This window comes from Phalangium opilio, unplaced genomic scaffold (assembly GCF_054372755.1).
Source record: "Phalangium opilio isolate 3A_F unplaced genomic scaffold, DU_Popi_V2 ptg000031l_1, whole genome shotgun sequence".
NCBI classification, from domain to species: Eukaryota; Metazoa; Arthropoda; class Arachnida; order Opiliones; family Phalangiidae; genus Phalangium; species Phalangium opilio.
In genome coordinates this window covers 1154074-1177336 of record NW_028324158.1, presented here as the reverse complement: position 1 = coordinate 1177336, position 23263 = coordinate 1154074, and the positions used below count along the sequence as shown (strand labels likewise).

Here is a 23263-nt window from a genome sequence, read left to right as displayed (position 1 = left end):
TTCATTATTGACACTCATTTAACATTTGAAAATCAAACTTTTTTAAAAAGTTTAAAAAAAATAGATTGTTAATAAACAATTCTAAATCTAAATTTCTAGTCAGATCTTTTTCGTAGGCTAGCGAAGTTAAGTTTCACTTTCTTTCATGTGACATAGCTCGCCGTTAAAGTGAAAATACTCGAGTAAGGCAGGAAAAGCTTGCGACTTCGCAACTTCGCAAGTCGCTGTTCAGGCTCCAAATATTAGTCTCTACCCCGACATTATATCATTTTGGTCCTGGATGACAAAAACCAGCGATATATATCAAGGATAACGACATAAAGCTAAAAATTCCAGTGTATCAGGCATACATATCAAAAGTGAAGTTAAAACATACAAGTGAATCAGGATATATCTTAAGGATATATCAAGTGAAAAACTCCAAGTGTATCAGGGATATACACAGGTAAAGACAATCAAGTCTAAAATACGTTAATATACATTCTAAATAGTTTTATTATTTGTGTACCAAAATGAAAATATTCATTACAGGGGCAAAGTTTATTTGATAAGGGGGCATTGGAAAATTTTGAGGGGGCATTTAGGGGCAAACCGAAATCTTATTTGAGGGGGCAGGATATTCTTTTTGAGGGGGCATTGCCCCTGGTGCCCCCCCCGTGGCTACGGGCCTTACTATGATAAAGATATTGAGAAAAATTGCACTAGTTCTGCTGGAATGAGTGTGTTAACTCTGGCATGTGATCTGGCTTTATGTCAAATGAATATTTTGCTGGTTTTCTATAGCGAGTTTCTGTTTGTGGTTTTGCATATTGTTAAAATCAACAATGTGCAAGATGTGAAGGTGTGCAATGCACATGCACATGATTGTTATTTTGAAGATTGCGGTTGTTTTTTATACAGTCGGTAATTAGTTTCACTAATTTGGGATTTATCATATCGTATATGTTAAGTAATTTAGAATAAACTCACTACCGTCATTTAAACGTCATACGAGTTCTTTACACAATGTGAGATTTATAATGGTTGAGCATCGCTATCAGTTGAACAGAGTGTGCCTTGGGGATATTGAAATCGTGCGTAAAGTCTGAGATTATTTAAAAAATAATTTAAAACGAGATGGAAGACCCCGCATTAACTGGTTTAGTATCTTTGTGTTTGCTATAATTTCGATACAGAGGGGGAGTGGACTATCTATTCCCAACGTTAGGGGCATCTTTTTAATAGACTAGAATACTATTTGACCCCGGAATGGGGGATATCACTAAGGTAAGAGACAGAGGGTTATGACGTTGCCATATACGAGAAAGAAATTACTCCATTGAAGGGTCAACGCTGGAGCAGAGTTGCAGGTTAGGTTAGGGTCTGCGGACTTGTTCGGTTTCCGTCATTGAATATCGTATTTGTTAAATGTAGCCACCTTTAGTCATCCAAATTCGAAAACGAGTGAATTTTTTCAGTTATGCAAAGTGTACCAGCATATTTGACCCCGGTACCACGAAATAGCCTGTCCAAACATAAGATGTGGGACAACGTGACTGCTCTTTTCTTTGAATTTTTCTTTGATTTTAATTATATGGTCTTCTATATCTGTGACATCGAAATTAAATTTAGACGCATTACGTAGATTAGGGCCTTTTTTAAAGCTTGAAGTAATGACATAAGAGACGGATACTAACATCTTAATGATCAGTTATTACATCTCGATTTGAACTTCGTCGATGTCTCTGCTAGTCGTTAGACATGACTGTTATTTTTACGGTAAACTATCTAATGTCATCAGGATAACGCTCTCCTGGCTAATGCTAGGGTCCATTAGAAGCAGTAAAGTACCCCATGCTGTTTTTATGGTATATATTATATTCAAGCACACTTGATAAACACTACTACTATCTTATTATAACGAATATTGTGTATAGTACGCCTCAGATTTTCATGTTTTATCTAGTGCACTGAACGCAGCTATAGTGTTCTAGTGCCACCGATCAGATAATCCTTTAATGGTAGTCCTTATTTCGTGGATTAAGAACTTACAGAAGAAAGTTTGTTATTTTTCGTTCACTTCCAATTTCCTTTACAACTATGAGGAACCCTCTAACAATCGAAGAACACAATTCGACTTTTAAACTTTTTGAATCCCCATTTTTCTCAATTTATTTTTTTCAATGTTACCAAGGGTGCTCCCAAAGACCTTTTTCTTGTTAGCTATATAACCTTCAATCAAGCATGCAGATCCGAAAGGGCTCTATTTCATCGATTTTTCGACCAAAAATCGACTAAAAAATTCTCTCAGGAAGAATCTTGGCAAGGGCTAAAGGAAGGGAAGAGATTGCAGAGAGAGGAGGAAAACTTCTCCGATATCTTGGCGGTGGTAACATCTGCCAGACCTTAATCACGTTATTCGACCTTCCTCTTCGCCCCATTTCTCTCTCTTTCCTATACTGCACTTCTCTTAGGAATCTCTATCAGTTAAACTCAACCCTCGGGCGTTTTCCAGAAGAGTAAGACTCTTCGTGACTGTATTGGAGTAGGAAACAGAGCGCAAGATCATAGGACGGCATCTAGAAGTGAGTTCAGGAAAAAATCAAATTCCTAGTGATTTCTACAATTTGAATACGCCTTTTAAACAAGATGGGCAAGAAGGTATTTGATTCGATGCAAGTCTAATTCGCTGTGCGACATGATATTTCTAACACTGAATCACACTTTGCCTACAGTTATATAGGCCTAATCCCTTTTACATAACTCACTGCAGTTCGAAGACAAAGATGCGCTTTGTCAAAAGGAGAGGGAATCTAACGAAATTTTTATTTCAAGCATATTAAAATTGCAATTTGCGAGAGAAGGGGGTAGTATACTTTTTTTTTTAAATTATAGCATTCGCCGTGTTTGTCTGTTACGTTAATTCGCTTCTGGCCTTACCCTAATTAAAGTTATTCAGTGATCAACAAAAACTGCTGGAAATAATTAAAAATATTTTATTATTACAGACCAAAGGGCTGAACTCAAAGAAACCAAAAAGAAAATTTCTGGGAGGGAAAAAAAAAGTAGAATAATAATAAAAAAAGCCTGAGGGGTGTGTCTAGCCAGTTTGGTTGATATACCAATCGCAAACTCGGTAAAGCGTGAAAATAACCTTATATAACCGGGCGCGGCTCTGATCTTTTATACGAAACTCTTTTCTACTTGGTTTAATTTTATTCTGGGAGACTTAAACGAAATTAAAAGGCGAAAGAGTGAAGCCCCAGGAAGGAATTCACCGGAACCGACTGGTATACACTCACCCCCTTTTTTTAGACTTATCTTTCAGGGGTTCCCTATAAGCTTATAGATTGCAATGGAGATATTACATCCTCCCTGAACCAGCACTCACATGAATTCGTTTAATTCCCCTGAATAAGGAAAGGATGAAAAATAGAAAAGGAAAGAAAAACCATATACTGTTATTCTAGTGTGTTTTTCGTTTTGCCGCTCTTTGGAGCTGTAAAATGATGGTTCCGACCTCTGTTGGAAGGCTGGCTGGTGTGACCTGATGAGTTTCGTCATAAATTAACCTTTAGAGTTTCAAATTTCCCGCGAATTTTCGACCCGAAATTCACCCATATTTCACATCCTAGGTGGCGTAACGTATTTTATTTCAATTGAAGTTATTTTTCTGCCACACCGGGAACCGATCCCGCGACCTCCTGACCCATACTTGACGCCAGTGAAGACGCCTGCTCCAGCCAACTTAGCCACGGTCGCTTAGTAGATGAATCGAGTTAAGTTAGAGTCAAGAGAAGAGAGAGGAAGAAGGAACACCCCCCTCCCCGACGCCCGCAACTAGCTGCAGCTATATATTGTAAGCCAAAGACGAGAGAGAGAGAGGGCAGAGAGAATTTTCCCTAGACTGCCTGGCGCTTGCTTAATAATTTTCAGCAATGTAATTTAAATAAATGAAACATACTCATTTAAAGTTAAATAATTATAAATCGCTAATATGATTATTATATTTAAAAAAAATATATTAAGTAATAAATTTAACGATAGTGTTGAGAGATCCAATAGAGCGCAAAATGAGATGTCATGAATAGACTACAAACTCCGTCTAGATTGTCGCCTGCTTATGGCAAGGTCTAAGGCTTAACGGATGATCGATGATTAGATACCATTAATGACAAACGCAACCAACATACTCATGGTTTAATTAAAGTTAATATGAAAAGTTTAAGGCTGCATTTGAATGGCTCAACGACGATAACAGGAGTAAGAAATGCGAAACTCTGACTAATGTCAAACGAAATTAACTAATTCAAGGATTGATTACGTTAACATCAAGGTATCAAGCAAAAAGTATTTAATTATAATTTGGAATTTCAATTTAAATGTATCCCAGTTACTTAAATACCCATTGAGAGTCTGTCACTCAACGTTGCCACCTCCAGTCTCTGCCAAGTGATTTAAATTTCAGACCTGCGCTGTGGGAAAGGGGGAACTCAATTAACGAGATTTATAAACTGACATCATCCTTAAATTAAGTTATCATTCTGAAAACTATGATACTCAACTATAAATAAAAAGGTATTGAAGGTTAATATAACGTTACTATGAATTTATCAAATAAAAATCTACAACTTAAGCTTCTCCATAAAATGAACATAAAGATAATTAGGGAGAATACATAGTTTACGGACTAAGAGGATTCATTGCATTTACCCGGGGAGGCCTGGGCTTCAAGTGTTACACAAGGAGGCCTGACTCACTGGGTGAGTCTAAAGCTGGGTCTCCTTGCGTAAAGTTATTATGAAAAATTTAAGGCTCCATTTGAATTGCTCAACGATAATTACAAAATTAAATCAACAACTCAACGAAACCTGTTAAACTGATTTACAATCTGACATCATCCTCAAAGTAAGTTATCATTCTAAAAAGTTTTTAGAATGATAACTTAGTAAAAACTATGCTTCTCAAGTGTAAATAAAAAGCTATTGAAGGTTAAAATAAAGTTACTATGAATGTATCAAATAACAAGTCGACCCAAGCAGCCACATCGTTATCTATTTAATTAGCACACAAATAAAAAGAAAAAATTCAAAGACCCTAAAAAAAATCAGAAATGTCCGACCCCACAGATTAAAATTGAAAAGTATCCGACCGTACAGATAGAGAGGTACCCTCCCCTATCCCCGACACTTTCGAGATAACCTAAAGGATGAAAACTCGAATGTTCCATCGAGTCTCTATGGTTCAGTGGTAGCGTGTCTTACTGCTGCGCCAGCGACCCGGGTTCAATACTATACTACGATGTGGCTAAAAATCTACAACTTAAGCTCCTCAAAAAAATTAACATTAAGATAATTAGGGAGAATACATATTTTACAGACTAGGTGGATTCAAACCATTTACACAGGGAGGCCAGGCTTCAGTGTTACACAAGGAGACCTCACTCACTGGGTGCCTGGGTGAGTCTAAAGCTGGGTCTCCTTGCGTAAATGTTATGAATCCTCCTAGTCTGTAAACTATGCTACTATTACTTCAAGGCTCCAACTTCAGCATGATACATTTTTTAAACCTAGCTATGTAGCCAGCCATCTATCTATTTTTAGCTTTATAATTAAAGTTAATTGATCGTGCTGATTTAAAGTTAAATAATTATATATTGATATTGTAATTATTATTTAAGCTATTTTATTTTATTGAAATAGTAAATTTAATTATGGTAATTATTGGTTCCGCGAGAGAGCAGATTTTTTTTTAAAAAATTCACTAATGTTTTTACCAGTGATAAAGGAGTGAGGATATTTTTTTCACGCTTAGAGGATAGGCAACTTACTATCTCCGACGGCAGCTTATTCGATATATAATCTGTTCCAGCTTTGGTTGTCAGCACTTGCAAACCCACATTTCTATGTTGGAGCGGCTAAATTGTGATCATTAACGTAGCTTTGTGCGTGCAGACAACAGACAATGGAATTACTGGTTTACAGCAGGGTTCGTACACTACCTGGAAATCCTGGAAAAGTCAGGGAAGTTAAAAATGGGCCTAAAAAGTCAGGGAAATTGAAAATGGCCCCTAAAAAGTCAGTGAAATGTCAGGGAAAAATAAAGAAATTTAAAATCTGGTGACCAGAAAATGTGTTGTCTGAGATTTTACCAGAGCCCCAAATTCGCGGAGCTCGTTTCGCTCGCTCCAGTTATTTATGATTTACTTACATAAAGTTAAAGTTAAATTTAAACGAAATAGTTGCCTTATTTTTATAACAATAATAAAATGACTAGTGAATTTAGATTGGTTTTCATATGTCATGGAAATTTGTGGAATTTTGTCAGGGAAAACCTGGAAAAGTCAGGGAATTTCGATCCAAACATTTTGTACGAACCCGGTACAAGATTTAAAACGTCGAGATTTTAAATCCTAAACATCAGTATTTTTTTCGTCTTTTGTCTCGAAATATTTCTTTTGTATGTTGTCAGCACGCTTAAAACTACGTTATAGATTATCGCAAAATCACTCCAACATAGGAGCTGAGAACCAAAGCTGGAACACATTTTATGTCGAATAAGCTGCCGTCGAAGATAGGGAGCTGCCTATCCTAAGAGTAAAAAAAATTTCCTCACTAAGTTTTTACTTTCGCGCGTTTTAGAGGTTTGGAAAAGTATTGGTCCGACCCTGGCTGTCAGGTTGAGCGTCTCTTCAACCCCATTTTTAATTCTAAAATTGTTTTATACCAAATGCTTTTATGCATATAAAATTGTTTTTAAATAAACTTTTTTTGGCACAAATATTATTTTCGGCTCTGATTAATTAGCAATTAGTACGTCATAAACAAAAAAGGAATGAGGTTGCTTTTGGCGGTAATATTTATCGGGCCTGCCTTCTATTCTAGTACGATTTTCTCTGATCTTTATCTCCACCATCTGTTTTCGTGTCACATCTAGCGTTGTTCGGTAGGGCTTATGCAAATTACTTCATTTCTATTGCGTCGAGTTTCGGGGCTAATTCAAAGCGCTTGTTGCATATTGCTATAAGCGTGCAATCAATGAATAATTTTAGTACCCAATTTCAACAAAATTGTTCCAGTTCATAGGACTGAAGTTGGTCATTTACTTTTTTCATTAATCTATAACCCAAAATCAAGCTTGATTATTTTTATTCATAATTGGAATGATATTTGATATTTAAAGAAAAAAATAACCGTAAAGCATATAAGGCCGGGGTCACCTTACAATAAATTTAGTTAGCCTAGCAAAACGTTAATATGGCCGGAGTCATCTTGTTGGTAGCTGGATATATGAAAAAATTCAGAATACTAAAATTTGATTGGCCGAGGGCTTCAATAAAAAGTTAAAGTTCGAATAAGAAATTTGAGGAATAGGATGAAATTTACTGCAATATACTTCTCTTTTATATTTGTTGTGGTTTTTATTATTCTTGAACTAAAACTATAGGAATTATTAAACTTATTAAGAAGCTCTGTCCGCTACTAACGAAACTTGGTGTTAAGGTCCTGGGTAACTCGCGTCAATTGCAGTATTGAGTAGAGCGAGTAAGTGAATAAACTAATCTTTTTAAATGGCTCGGTGTCTAAACAGATACTGGTAAGCTTATTTTAAAATAAGGGATATAATTGAGGTTGCCAACAATAGTCTTAATTTTAATAGGCAATTAACTACAGTACATTAGGCTGGTTTAGGTAAGTAGCACTGTAGGCTAAATACGAACATAATCCTTTATGGCATGCACACTCGCGTTGGCTTAAGGCCATAACTAGTAATAAAAAAATAATATCATAGGCATGCACACTCGCGTAGGCATAAGGCCATAACTGGTAATAAAAATAATATCATAGGCATGCACAATGAGGCTTAAGACCGTGATGTTTAACAAAGTTAGTTTGCACAATAGGCGTTATATACTTATTACTATATAAAAAGTTATTTCAACATTACTGTTTTTAAAGGCTAGGGTCTGGCTTTGCACATTGCATTAGGGGGCGTTCCATGGTCTTCACGATGTGGTTTTAAAGTTGGGCTGGGCGGCTTTCCAAGGTGCAAGTTGATTAAGTTCCGTTAATTGTCCGGATTTCCAAGATACTGATGAAGGTTAAGTCGGGATGGGCATCTTTCCAAAAATCCCGTGACGTGGGATCCGTAATAATTTTACAACCGGAGCCCGCAATTTTGCTTAAGCCTTGGCAAAATTCCCATGAGATTACGGCTTTTCAGGCTACTTTTTTTCTTTTATGAAATTGTGAGACCGTCGGTCGCCTTAGACTTCGAAAATTAGGAATACAGAGTTATAAAATCTCATTTCAGGTCTTTAGGCCTAATATTTAAACTTTGAGCTAATCAAATTCATTTGTTTGAACGCTTCACGGTCCCTTTAATATCAATTAATTCACATTGAAAACTTGGTAGCGTCTTTCAATCTTCCAACGTTTAGTACAAATACATTTTAAAGCAAGCCTTGTCTGCACAATATATTGGTTGTTTTGTTGGCAAAATTTAATAATGTGGAATGAAATTCACTGATAAGTTATTATTCACCGAAATCTCTTTTTAATAACTAAAGTTAGAAAATGCATAAACGGACTATTAATAGTAGTTCTTCAATTCTTGACGAAATAAATTTAAAGGGTATGGGAATTTACAATTTCATATCATATTTTACCACGAAAGTGGTATTATATTACACTTTCAAGTCTCTTCTTTCAAAATATCAAGTTTTTAATATAATTGAACCAATATTTCTATTTTTAAAATCCATTGGAAAATCACGAAAACTCAGTTTCGATATATCAACAATGTTGTCTTATCGAGCTTGTTTCCCCTGTTTTATGACATCACTATGACGTGAGGAAAAAAAAGCGCGGGAATCCTATACGCGCGAGGTATACGCGTCTCGCGTTATGACCATTCTTCTCCCCTGTCAAAACTCTGGGTCTGATAGCGGAGAGCGTGGCACCATCTCGCGTATGTGACGTCAAAAACAGGAAAACATTTTAGCCTTTCTTAAAAAGTGGATTTAAAATAATTTCATATGAAGCATTTTCAAATGCATATTGCCAAATAACCAGAAATCGGAGAATTAAAAGCTTGATATTTTTGAATTCACAGTAATTAATTTTATCTTTTGTTATATAAATCAGAGGTTTTTCAAACGAAGCTTCTCATACCCTTTAAATGAGCCAATGACAAAAATAAAACATTAGGCCTTTAAATCTACAAGTGAGGTATGGATTAAGGAATTTTTTAACCTTCATATTATTAGGCATGGCCCTTTTGTCTTTCTCCAATATCCGAATAGAACGCTAAGCCTGACCCTCTCTAATACCAAAAAAGTGAGCTCTCTTTAAATTTAGTACAAGAGAAATACGTCATCTAAAGTTTTTATTTTTATTTTTTTTTTCTAAAAGATTTAACAATATTTATTTGGCAAAACATGAAAAACAAGGAGTAAGGTTGATGTCTTTATATCTCTTTAAAGAACATCTTGAAAAATTCACTTGCTTTTGCCGGAAAGTTGATTAAAGTTTCGAAGAGGGGGAACGGTTAATCCCTTCGATTCAACAATTAACATTAAATGGTAGTTAGGAGAAATAAACGTATTTATGTTCGCAGCCTAAATTCCCTAGTATCTCATTCATTCCGAGCTGTTAATTCTAAATAGCTACAGCCACGCAAATTCTATATCCCTTGTCTAGACTATACCGGCATCTTTTGTTAAAATCACCTATTAACCCATTGGGAATTTCGAAAGATTATCACTTCTGAGTGGATAAAACGAAGGGCGGAATGAATGCACTCGTGGTGAGTTGACATCTTTCATATCTTTATCCTCGTTTCACCTGGCCTTCCGAGATAAGGGTCGTGATGAGTACACTATCGTTATATTTACCGGCAAGGAAATGGAGACGCGGAAGTGGTAGATGCGCTTCTCTGGGAGTTTAGCGTTCAAAATTTGCCTTAGAAACCCTAATTTACAGAATAGAGGTCTAGTCACTGTATATAATTCCATCCAGATTATATTTGGTCGAACAGATTCAGAAGAATTGAAAGGAACAAAGTTTATGCCTGGTATTCTATAAATGAGATGGTTGGGAAATTCCTATTCCTTAAGGGTATGTTAGACTTTTAAAGCTTTCCAGGGTTGTTTTTCTCCAAAGGTTATTAAAGTTGCAATACTATATCTCAGATGATACAATAATAGCCAGAATTATTAAATATTAAGTCATCCGAAATGAAAAGCGCTTTGGTTTAATGTTCCTTTCGTTACGGTTGATACAGTATTATGCTTAACCACTATTAAAAGCCACTGCATAAGCAGGGGAGGAAGCTGCAAAGTATGCTCATCGGAGTCAGCAATAGAGCCTACTAATTGGCTAAGTAGCGAACTTCCATCTTTAACGCAATTACGTCAGAAAGAGATCTTTTGCAATCGAATGCCAATCACAAGCTTCTGCGTAAAGTAACAATAGTAGACATTCGCTCGTGTTGTGCTGCATGAAAAGGGACGGTTTTGACTCACTTTTCATGCAACCTGTGCACTGTGGGTATTTTAGTATGGGTCGTGCATGTGAATTTTGCCGTTACATTAATTGAAATAAAATAAATAGTAAAATATGGTTTAGTTTTTTCATTTTGTTTGGCTTTTCACGCTCAATTGCAACTAGGCTATTTCATATCCGAACAGATTATTATTGTTATAACTCTCTTTTGTAAAGGAGAAGATTCAGTTAGGGGAGGAACATAGCCTAAACCCTTTGTTCCCAACTCTCTGTGATTTGATGTTTGGCCCTCTAGAAAATAAAGGAGTATGAGGGTCTACACATATTAGCCAGGTGCTCCTGGATTCCCTGCTCAATTCAGTACTTGTGGAACAAAACACTGCGTACTCCATATAAACGCGTGCATATTATAACCCTCATATATTAATAGCTTCAAGGGTAACTTTAATGCTCAATTGCCCGAAATATGTATATATCTGTTATTTTTTGCTAAGAAAGGATTTGATGCAGCGATACCCCAGTAAAATTTTCTCTCCTTGACTTTTTCAATATGCACGACGCTGCTGTGACGTCTAATTTCATCCTCCAGCAATATTGGCGACGCCAATTTTAGGCTACTAGTATTTTCACACTTGCGTCTGAAGTCTTGGTTTAATACTAACAGTATACAGCTTGAAGTTGCAATAGTGTATCTTCCGATAAAATTTACAATATCATAAATACCTTGCACAATGACCAAACTGAAGACCAGTAGTTCATACTACCACTGTCCAACTTCAACATTTCTCCCTACAAACCAATATTGTCAACAGTTTGGACACCTTATCAAAAACTTTGAAAAGCGAAAAAAGCAAAATTATCGGGAAAGCACAAGTGAGTATACAGTAGAGGGCCAAGTTGTCCTCTGTTCATTTCGGCTAAATAGCCATTCAACCACCTGGCGCAATCCTCTTTCATCCAGTTGGAAACCTTTTAGGCCTCATCCCTAAACGCGAATATTTTGCTCCATGTGGAACGCTTTTTAAGTTTGAAACACGAACGCACCCTCACTAGAACCTAGTATCCATCTATGTCCAACGCGCGAAACTAATTACATTCGTCGTAAAATCTTTATATATTAGTACTGCAACCTGTTTTCAATGTTTTGTTCGTCATCTAAAAGAAATGGCTCCGTGTTATTCTTTATTTTCATAAACCAACTGTTCAAGAAGACGTCAGGCGTTCCTATGTAGATTTACTGTTTGAATCCATGAATTTATGCTAAATACCAGGATAGGTGCCAGAGAGCCCCGGTCCAGCTAAAACTGGTCCTTTACTCCACAATGCTTCGAATGTTTTTTTACCCTAGTTACAGCTCCTATAACCCATATCCCAATTCCATTTCCTTCCATCGTTAGCTGGTTGTTTCTTGTTATTTTTTTCCTGTAAATACAAAATCCTTAGGGAAAGAAAACACGTTTCCTATCGGCCATTGAAGTTTTAGAAGTTTTATATACATATATAAATATATCCCAAGAAGGGAGCCATGACTAACGCCTCCCCATATCCAATACCTTTTTTGTCCTAGACTAGTATTCTATAGGCGCACAAAGGCCCTCGCGGGACCCTCCGTTAATGAGGACGAATGTCAGGAAGCAACGACTTGGAAAGACGATCTAGAATGGCTCCATCGCGTACCAGGGATTTGTCGCGACGGGCCTTGGTCAAACTAAGCACTGTTCGCGAATACCCAATTAATGAAGTAAAGAAGCGAAAAGGGATTTTCTATATAGATATCCATTTAACCTACACTCTTTCTCTTTGCCTTCATTTAATCTTTCGACGCGGACGGATTGTTAGGTACCCCGAGAGACGAGGAAACAGAAGCTATAAACAAACCATTGGGAGATATTTCTTCGGTGTACGAAATTGAGATCCCTTCTTGCCTTGGAAGTTGCAACTTCCCTAAAAGAAAATAACACGCACTAATCTTATCAAAACCTAATTAGCTAACTTTTTACTTTTGGGATTTCGGGTCCAAGCTCTAAGGTCTCAAAGTTCTAAGAAGGCTAAGCGAGAAATACCTTGTTGCTAATAACAGACTCGTTTCTTTTCTTTTGCAGACGTATCAACCGGAGGTATGCTCCTTGACCAGGCTTTAAACTTTCCGCAAACCACAAACGGGTAGCCTTTTTTCAAAAGACTGAACTGGTGAGTATTTCTTGGTTTTCTAAAATAGTAATCGAAAGTAAAATAAGCGAAGGTTCTTAAATGTTTCCTCATTTTGGTACGGAAGTACTTTTTTACCGCTTATAAGCGCGAAATTCGGCTTAAATTATTGGCGCACAGTTTTTAAATATTCCATTATGATAAGCTGCAATAGACAGCGAACTTAAATATTAAATTTGTGAAGGTTTCTTCTCCAAATGAGACTTTAGATTACACTAATGGGGCTCGTTTTTAAACCAACCTGTAGATAATATCAGAAGTGAGATGAGACTAGAAGTGAAGGGCTCTAGCATTGATAGTAGATCCTGGCACTAGTGAACAAATTTGAGGATTTTATGACGTACATGAACTTGGCCCCCCAGGTGCTCAAATCGCCACCAAACATACATGGATCAATTGCACCAAGCATGCACCATCATGCACCACCCTTAACTTAGCTTGCACCACTACAGTTCCCCTCTACTTAATGAAAGATTTTGGGGGCTGACGAAATGGCAGCCCCCAGTTATCCGAAATGGAAAATTAATGTCATATTCTATGTGCACCATCTTTGCACCAATATGCACGGCCATTTTTATTTTTCTCACTGTTAATTTATTACTAAATACTGCAATCGCTACCAAACATACATGGATCAATTGCACCAATCATGCACCATCATGCACCACCCTTAACTTAGCTTGCACCACTACGGTTCCCCTCTACTTAATGAAAGATTTTGGGTGCTGACGAAATGGCAGCCCCCAGGTATCCGAAATGGAAAATTAATTTCATATTCTATGTGCACCATCTTTGCACCAATATGCACGGCCATTTTTATTTTTCTCACTGTTAATTTATTACTAAAAACTGCAATCGCTACCAAACACACATGGATCAATTGCACCAAGCATGCACCATCATGCACCACCCTTAACTTGGCTTGCACCACTACGGTTCGCCTCTACTTAATTAAAGATTTTGGGGGTCTGACGAAATGAAAGCCCCCAGGTATCCGAAATATAAGTGCTCAAATCGCCACCAAAAATACATGGATCAATGGCACCAAGCATGCACCATCATGCACCACCCTAAACGTAGCTTGTTCTACTACGGTTCGCCTCTACCTTATTAAATTTTTTGGGGGCTGACGAAATGAAAGCCCCCAGGTATCCGAAATATTAAAATGATGCCATATTCTATGTGCACCAATATACACCACTATTTTTATTTTTCTCTCTGTTAATTTATTACTAAATACTGCAATCGCCGCCAAACATACATGGATTAATTGCACCAAGCATGAACCACCCTTAACTTAGCTTCCTATTGAAAATGGTATGGATCCTCCTAGCATGGGAACTATGTATAGCCTTATTTCAACGAGGATAGTTCTCACATGCAGAGCCAAATCCCAACACTGGGTGGGCAGTTCTTACACGCAGAACTACACCCCTTATAGCGAGGACAGTTCTCGCATGCAGTGTGAAACTGTACATAATGTTAGTCATTTTATCGATTTAAAAACATCCGAAAACGGCAGAACATTTTACCTTTATAGGGTACAAAGTGGGTTTTGGAGGCTTCAATGTTCAGGCAGTAGACCCAGATGTTGTAGTTAAATTTTATAATTGATTTTCACTGAGTACCAGAGAAGCGTTTAACCTAATTTTCTCTACAATATTTCCAAAAAATATTTATTTAGGACTCTAATAACGCTCAAAATAAATATAAAGCGTGTGGCAAGAGAATTGATTTTATGTTAAATTTACTATGCAAAAGTTAAAGTTCTTATAAGCAAAAGTAACGATTGCCAGCTTATATTCCTTGTAAACCCTAAACATTACGATTTTAATTACGCGTATTTTACTTTGCATAAAAACCTATCGGATCATTAAAGACAAAAAAGTAAGTAAATATAACAAACCATTTCATCACTTGCTGAGCCTTAGCTACGGGACAAGCAATCGTGATTTTTTTTTAATTTTTTAATCATCGCGTCAAGGTCTATGTAGTAAAACTTTAGCTAAACAATTTGAGTAAAAATATTTTGAGATATTTATATGTAAAGCATAATTGCAAATATAACTGGGCCTTGGAAATTTATCTCTAGAATTCCTAACGAATTTCTTTGGAAAATAAACCCTAGATATTCTTTGGAAAATAAACCCTAAATATTCTTTGGAAAATAAACCCTAGATTTTCTTTGGAAAATAAACCCTAGATTTTCTTTGGAAAATAAACCCTAGATTTTCTTTAGACATTTATCTCAATAATTCCAAACCAATGTCTTTGGAAAATTAACCCTACACCATCTTTGGAAAATTAACCCTACACCATCTTTGGAAATTTACTTAAAGAAGTCCTAAAGAATTTCTTTCGCAATAAACACTTAATCTTCTTTGGAAATTGATTTTAAAAACTCCTAAATAATTTCGTTGGAAAATATTCCCTAGACCATCTTAGGACATTTATCTCAAGAATACCTAACGAACTTCGTTGGAAAATATTCCTAAACCTTCTATGGACATTTATTTCAACAATTCCTAAAGAATTTCTATGTAAAACAATCCCAAGACATTCTTTGGAAATTTATCTCAAGAATTCCTTAGGAAACTCCATAGAAATCTTTGGAAATTGTTCCTTTAGCAAATGATCCCAAGGGCTCCGCAGGGTTGCAAAGTAAGTTCTTTGGAACTCTTAGAACGATTTTTGTACCTCCATTTTTATTTCCCTCACTACTTTTTATTACTAAATACTACCTGGGGTTAACATTTCGCCAGGCCTCAACCTTTTTAATTAGCTATAGGCGAACCGAAGTGGTGCAAGCTAAGCTAAGTCTGGTGCATGATGGGGCATGCTTGGTGCAATTAATCCATGTATGTTTTGGTGGTGTATATTGGTGCAAGGTTGGTGCACATAGAATATTACATTAATTTTCCATTTCGGATACATGGGGGACTGTCATTTCGTCAGTCCCCCAAAATCTTTAAGTAGAGGCGAACCGTAGTGGTGCAAGCTAAGTTAAGGGTTGTTCATGCTTGGTGCAATTAATCCATGTATGTTTGGCGGCGATTGCAGTATTTAGTAATAAATTAACAGAGAGAAAAATAAAAATAGTGGTGTATATTGGTGCACATAGAATATGGCATCATTTTTATATTTCGGATACCTGGGGGCTTTCATTTCGTCAACCCCCCAAAATCTTTAATTAAGTAGAGGCGAACCGTAGTGGTGCAAGCTAAGTTAAGGGTTGTTCATGCTTGGTGCAATTAATCCATGTATGTTTGGCGGCGATTGCAGTATTTAGTAATAAATTAACAGAGAGAAAAATAAAAATAGTGGTGTATATTCTTGCACATAGAATATGGCATCATTTTTATATTTCGGATACCTGGGGGCTTTCATTTCGTCAGCCCCCCCCCAAAATCTTTAATTAAGTAGAGGCGAACCGTAGTGGTGCAAGCTAAGTTAAGGGTGGTGCATGATGGTGCATGCTTGGTGCAATTGATCCATGTATTTAGTAATAAATTAACAGTGAGAAAAATAAAAATGGCCGTGCATATTGGTGCAAGGATGGTGCACATAGAATATGACATTAATTTTCCATTTCGGATACCTGGGGGGGCTGCCATTTCGTCAGCCCCCCAAAATCTTTCGTTAAGTAGAGGGGAACCGTAGTGGTGCAAGCTAAGTTAAGGGTGGTGCATGATGGTCCATGCTTGATGCAATTGATCCATGTATGTTTGGTAGCGATTGCAGTATTTAGTAATAAATTAACAGTGAGAAAAATAAAAATGGCCGTGCATATTGGTGCAAGGATGGTGCACATAGAATATGACATTAATTTTCCATTTCGGATACCTGGGGGGCTGCCATTTCGTCAGCCCCCCAAAATCTTTCATTAAGAAGAGGGGAACCGTTGTGGAGCAAGCTAAGTTAAGGGTGGTGCATGATGGTGCATGCTTGGTGCAATTGATCCATGTATGTTTGGTGGCGATTTGAGCACCTGGTGGGCCAAGTTAATGTACGTGATTTTATGCCAGTTCCCACGCGCCTACACTACTGAGAAAAAAATTGGTCGAGTTCCAAAAACATTTCCTATCCCCTTCCCCTCAACCTAAAGCGGCCGAACACGGACGCGGCTCCTTGAATCTAGTTCGGCCGTCTACCACCGCGAGCGTCTCACGTTTTGGAGGGAAAATTCAGAAACCGCTACTAGAGGGCCAACCGTTCTTGTGTTATCAAGAATATTCACTTTCGTCGAGTGAAGAATTTGGTTAGCTCAGTACTTCTGGTCTCATCTTATTTCTGATAATATTAAGTAACTACGATGGGAATTTCCCGAATCCCCACACTAGGCCTGTGTCTCTTTACAGGAGTGTCCCTTTACAATGCATAGAGGGGTTGGTGGCTAGCCTCTTTGCCTCCTCTATATGTATATCATTGTCGTTAATCTCGTAAAAAATACAGCGTATAATATTTTTATTTATTACTGACTTCGTAAAGCAATTTTATAATGAGTGTAGACTTTGCATGCCAATACACCGTGGCATTAATGGGTAGGAAAACGGTAACCGTTGACAAAGTCTAAATATTTATTTCTACAATGGACAAGCAACGTTTCAGTATTTTGTGTTTTTGCTTTTGCGGTCTATAGCCTGCGAAAGCGTTGTTCCGTCCCCTTGCGGCTGGGCGTCTGCTCCGCCTCTTTTCAGCCCCCAATTTTTGGTGTGACCTGAGAGAATTCATCATAAATAAAGCTACATTCATTTCAAACTTCCCGCTAGAAATACGAAATTCAGTGACATTATACGAGGTCCTGTAAATTTTTCATTACTATTGAAGAATTAATTTTCTGGCACGACCGGGAACCGAACCCGCGACTTCACCAACAGTATCTCACTCTTCTCTCGACGGGCTGACTATTTTTTTTGCCAGAGAGAGAGAAGGGGGCCCACGTGACTCTCGTTACTAGAGTCTAGAACGGTCGACGAATGCGGAGTGTCAATTTCGTTTTAGTGCAAGGCTGCTTTAAGTATTTATCGGCGGCACAATAGCTGTTACTAGAACTACAAAGGTTGTATGAGGCGTTAATATTTGATTTCGGTTTAGGGTTAGACTGTTTTCGGTGTTACTAGAACGGTTGTATGCGGCGTTAATATTGAATTTCGGTTTAGGGTTAAGCATTAGATTAAGTTAACGTACTGAAACAAAAACTAATGATATAATTGCGTTTTTTATTATGGATTTAATTAGATTTATGTTAACGAACATGTTAACGAACTCCAACAACAACTAATGCTATAATTATGTTCACTTGGGATTTCGTCAAACAGGAGCCGAGTAATTAAGCAAAATGTTCGTGAACATTCCCTCCATAGGATTAACATTACACTATACTTTGGAGGCTCATAACTCTGGTTATATTAGAGATACGGGGATTTCCTTTGATTATGTAATAGTCCTATTTACCCCTCCTCCTTCGTTAACATTTGCTTCATAGGATAAACCTGGAAAACTCGGGAAAGTATATGCAAATCTCAGGGAAATTTGTTTTCCAAAAGTTGTATGAAACTATGAACCCTGCTTATCATGTCAGTTTTCTTTTTAGCAGGAACACCTAAAGGGGTCACTACCTCAATTTACCAAATTTACTAGGTGTGCAAAAATGTCATTGAAATTAAATAGTACCTAGAACTATACCTAGGTGGCTTTGCAACGTCAACCTATTTTGGTTATTTAAGAAACTATTAAGATTAGTGATGATTAGAAATTGATTACTCTTATCATAAGTTAAAATTAAGAGGTTAACAAATTGTTTTTATCGTTTAGAGGCAAATTTAAACTGCTAATGATAATTTTTCTTTGTCAAAAATTGTAACTGAAAATAACCTTAAAAGTGCATGGTAAAATTTGATATCAAGGGTTATTTGAGTAACTAAACGATGATAGAAATATTTCATAGCGTATACTTATAATTGTCGTTTTACTTTTTACGCTACGGTTCGGCAACCCGGCATGCTATGACTGCGCCACCGAATTCTTATATAGCCCATTGCTTTCATAAGATAAAAGGTGGGATAGGCAAATCCATCTCGAGTCTAGGCGCGTTTCGCGCTACGAGAGAGAAATTAAATAATCGCCCACTACCACGTTAATATGACGTTAAGTCGGCCTCAAAGTCACGTCTGAAGCTTAGAGTTCTTTTCCTGAAACCTTATCAGTCTTGAATGTAGAGAGAAACGAATTAGCAGGCAAAGTTCACCATGAGTTAACCAATGATATCGTCTCTTGAAAACTCATCTGCTACTCTGCTTAGTTAAGCGAGCAGTCCACGTTTACAAGTGAGATTAATGATGACTTTATAAATAATGATGTAGTTTAATTAAGTTTAAAATTAACCGATTGAGGAAGTTACAATAGTTCAATATATATTTTTCTGTATTTTAATTAAGATTAAAATAAATATATATTCACGAGTGAGATTAATGATAATTATAAATAATGATGTTTCAAGTAAGTTAATTGAGGAATTTACCTTAGATTAATTAATATTATACTTTAATTTAATTAATATTATACTTTAATTTAATTAATATTATACTTTAATTTAATTAATATTATACTTTAATTTAATTAATATTATACTTTAATTTAATTAATATTATACTTTAATTTAATTAATATTATACTTTAATTTAATTAATATTATACTTTAATTTAATTAATATTATACTTTAATTTAATTAATATTATACTTTAATTTAATTAATATTATACTTTAATTTAATTAATATTATACTTTATTTTAATTAATATTATACTTTATTTTAATTAATATTATACTTTAATTTAATTAATATTATACTTTAATTTAATTAATATTATACTTTAATTTAATTAATATTATACTTTAATTTAATTAATATTATACTTTAATTTAATTAATATTATACTTTAATTTAATTAATATTATACTTTAATTTAATTAATATTATACTTTAATTTAATTAATATTATACTTTAATTTAATTAATATTATACTTTAATTTAATTAATATTATACTTTAATTTAATTAATATTATACTTTAATTTAATTAATATTATACTTTAATTTAATTAATATTATACTTTAATTTAATTAATATTATACTTTAATTAAGTGAAAAATTCGACCTTTTCAATGCTCGTCTTCAGGATATAAATTGATCTTTACATAGTTTTGAGATTCATTATAACATCATTTGTATAAATTCTTTATAACATCATTTGTATAAATTGTATAATAATTGTCAATTCCCGTAAGTCCATGTGTGCTTTATCTAATACAATTCCGTTTTTTTTTTCATTTGACTATACTGTTCGGAATGTGCATGATCTCGTGTGTGTAAAAACATTTTTCATCTATATCTATATAAATCAAAGTCCTGACTGACTGACTGACAGACTGACAGATAATCAACGCCCAGCCCAAACCGCTTGCCCTAGAAGGCTGAAAATTTGCAGGAACGTTACTCATAAGTAGTAGGCGCGTACTAAGAAAGATTTTTGCAATCTGCCGCCATCTTAAAAAATGGCGCCCAGAAATGTAAAAACTCTTCTCTATGCAACAAAGTCCGCGCGTTTCAACCGATTTCACAGATATTTAGTACACTGGTTTCCTTTAACCTATAGACAGACTGAATGCTCTTTTGGGTTCGATTTGTTGCCATCTTTTTAAATGGCGGCCAAAAACTAAAAAACTCTTCTTTATGGAATAATGTCCGCGTGAAAAGTAATAAAAAATGTCCCGACGGGCTGACGGGCAACGCCGAGTGCCTTCGCTCCTAGGACTCTACAAAAATATTAGTCATCAGTAAAATCTACCCATTCTTTGTATCATTTTGATGGTAGTTCTTATTACACGCGAGCGACGCCGCGGGTAACAGCTAGTTGCACAATAAACAACACTTTCAATTCAATTCAATTCAATATTATCATGATACTATAGTTTATGATAACTTTACAAATAATGATGTAGTTTAGTTAAGTTTAAAACTAACCGATTGAGGAAGTTACTATAGGGTTGGTGCTGGTAATTGTGGACACTTTTTGCAAATCTTTGAATAACTTCCGTGGAGCTAACGTTAGACACCAGAAACTTTCAGGATATGAAATATGATTCTTTAGACAAAATTCGCTATGTTTTCAGCTTTTTAACTCTCTTAAATTTTGCACAATATCCTATTTCCCAATCCCCGTAGAGGACCCCAAATGTGAACAATCGCTGGTAAATGTAAACACCCTGACCCTAAATACTGAAGGAGGTAGTAGAGAGTTTAAGCATCCCCTATACGCGTACGTGTAGCCACCTTTGACAATGCATTGGTCTAATGCACTGTGGAAGGTAGCTACACGTACGCGTTTAGGGGATGCTTAAACTCTCTACTAGTGACTGAACACTGGACCCAAATGTGAACAACAATGATAATCAAATCGGAGGAATAAAAAAGGCCCTAGGAAAGGACAGGGTTGCCACAGTACCTGGAAATCCTGGAAAATCTGGAAAAGTCAGGGAATTTAAAAATGGGCCGAAAAGTCAGGGAATTTGATTTTAGTGGGTAAAACTTCTGGGAATAAGTCTTTATTGAAAGAGTAATGAAAGTTTCTCCTCATGCTCTCTCAACACAGAAAACTCTAGATTAATCCTTAAAAATGTCTAGAATTGTTTTTGTAAAGTAAATGCTCTCTTAGACAGTTATTTATAGTTAAAATGTTTCTTATTTGTTTTGGTGCAACAAATACTTGGGAAAACTTAATGTTGAGAGTTTATTTAATTATAACCACTTAAAACGTGCAGTAAACATTCACACTTTCGGCCTAAAAGGTCAGAGAAAACCTGGAAAAGTCAGGGAATTTGATTCTGAAAACTCCGTGGCAACCCTGAAGGAGCTACCATTACGTAGGGCCTAAATTCATGCACCTAGATTAAAGTTTACGCAGATGTGATAAGTGATAATAGGATAATATAGTTAAACCAATAGCCGAGTCAAAATGTTCAATAATTTGTTGAGAAGTCCTTTTTATCTCGATACCTCGCATAACAGCTGTCTCGCTTTCCCGCCCAATAAGTAGTGTTAGCTACCGCCCTCTTACCGCTAAATTGATAAACTTACTAATGGCGCGAAATTTGAGTCTTTTTTGGGTCAATGATGTATTTTAAAGTTAATATTATCCGAACGTAGATTCCTTACACCACTTTTACTTTTTAATTTTTAGTAAAATAGCTTAAAAAGGATTCTAATTAACCTTGAAACATTTGCAATTTTTTTTTGGTTTTTTCCAACTCTATTTATAAAATCGAATTCCGAATCGAAACCACAGATATTAATATCAATTTTATAGTGAAAAACGTGATCTATCTAACGATTAAAGGTTTGTTATCGTGGGATTATTTTAACTCTTGCCAAAGCTTATATCTAGAAATAGAGCCCTTTTAAAAGGAATTTAAGCCGCCCAAAAATTAGCTACACAATTTTAAAGAAAAAATAGAATCGTTCACATTTACCAGTACCAACCCTAGTTTAATAAATATTATTCTGTAATTTAATTAAGATAAAGTTCTGTAGGTTAAGTTTAAAATGAACCTAATGAGTAAGTTACCTTAGTTTATTACTAGACTGATTTTGATGAGTAAGTTACCTTAGTTTATTACTAGACTGATTTTATTCATATTAGGAATGCTATTTTATAAACAATGAAAAAAAAACCCGAAATTCTAAATTAGCTGGGGTCATCTTATAATGTATATAGTAATACTAATTCTTGTCACTAGAAGGCGGTAAAAAGTAATATGACTGGGTCATCTTGTTTGTTTATCAAAAATTGTAACTGAAAATAATCTTGGAAAGTGTTTGGTCAAAATTATCATTAAATTTGTCAATCGGCAATAAAATATAATGCGAATATAAAAACAAATAACTGTAATTAGTTTTCTTAAAACAAAGTTATCATTAATGTTTATATTAAAAGAAAATCACACTAAATTAACCGGAAGGATAAATAAGAAAGGAATAACGCAAAATAAAATTGCCGGGGTAGTATCAGCTTTAGCCGCTAGAGGGCGCCGAAAAAGCATAATCTGGCCGGGGCCATCTCGTTTAAAAATGTCTTATCCCTGTAACTCCGCTTTGTGGCTACGTCTCCGCGAGCCACGGGTTAACTAAAAACTTGCATGAGTAGCCCTTACACTGTAGGGTGGCAATGCGTTCAGTGCACGAAACCACATAGGGCGCGTTTGCTCAGCTATAGGCACTAGATACCTCGCAGCCCGGTTGTATGAAAGCCCTATATTTGGTTAAGTGGGGGATGGCAATCTTCCGAATAAATGGAACGGAGTATCTCAACATAATCCACTTCTATTAAAACATAGTTTTTCCACTTGGCATTTAATTAATTTTCTTTTAAATAAATTTTTATGAAAAACATACTGAAATATTTTGAACATCTGACGTATTGTTTGAAGCATAATAAATCATTAAAGGGTGGGTAAAAAAAACGGTGTTTTTATCAATGTTTATACCAATTGTAAAGCCTATTTGCTTGGCGA

At 35.7% G+C, this 23263-nt stretch overlaps 1 protein-coding gene across 5 annotated transcripts in view; it reads left to right on the top strand.

Moving 5' to 3' along the window:
- The window catches only part of LOC149687029 (uncharacterized), a 219674-nt gene that overhangs the window by 189445 nt on the left and 6966 nt on the right, over nt 1-23263 (top strand). For 4 of the 5 annotated variants that reach the window (XM_089869548.1, XM_089869546.1, XM_089869547.1 and 1 more), the window contains one exon: nt 12587-12674. The gene's annotated coding sequence lies outside the window, so the exon portion shown is untranslated. Of the gene's footprint in view, nt 1-9680; nt 9787-12586; nt 12675-23263 lie in introns of all 5 variants that reach the window. The other variant, XM_089869545.1, reaches the window with a different exon arrangement.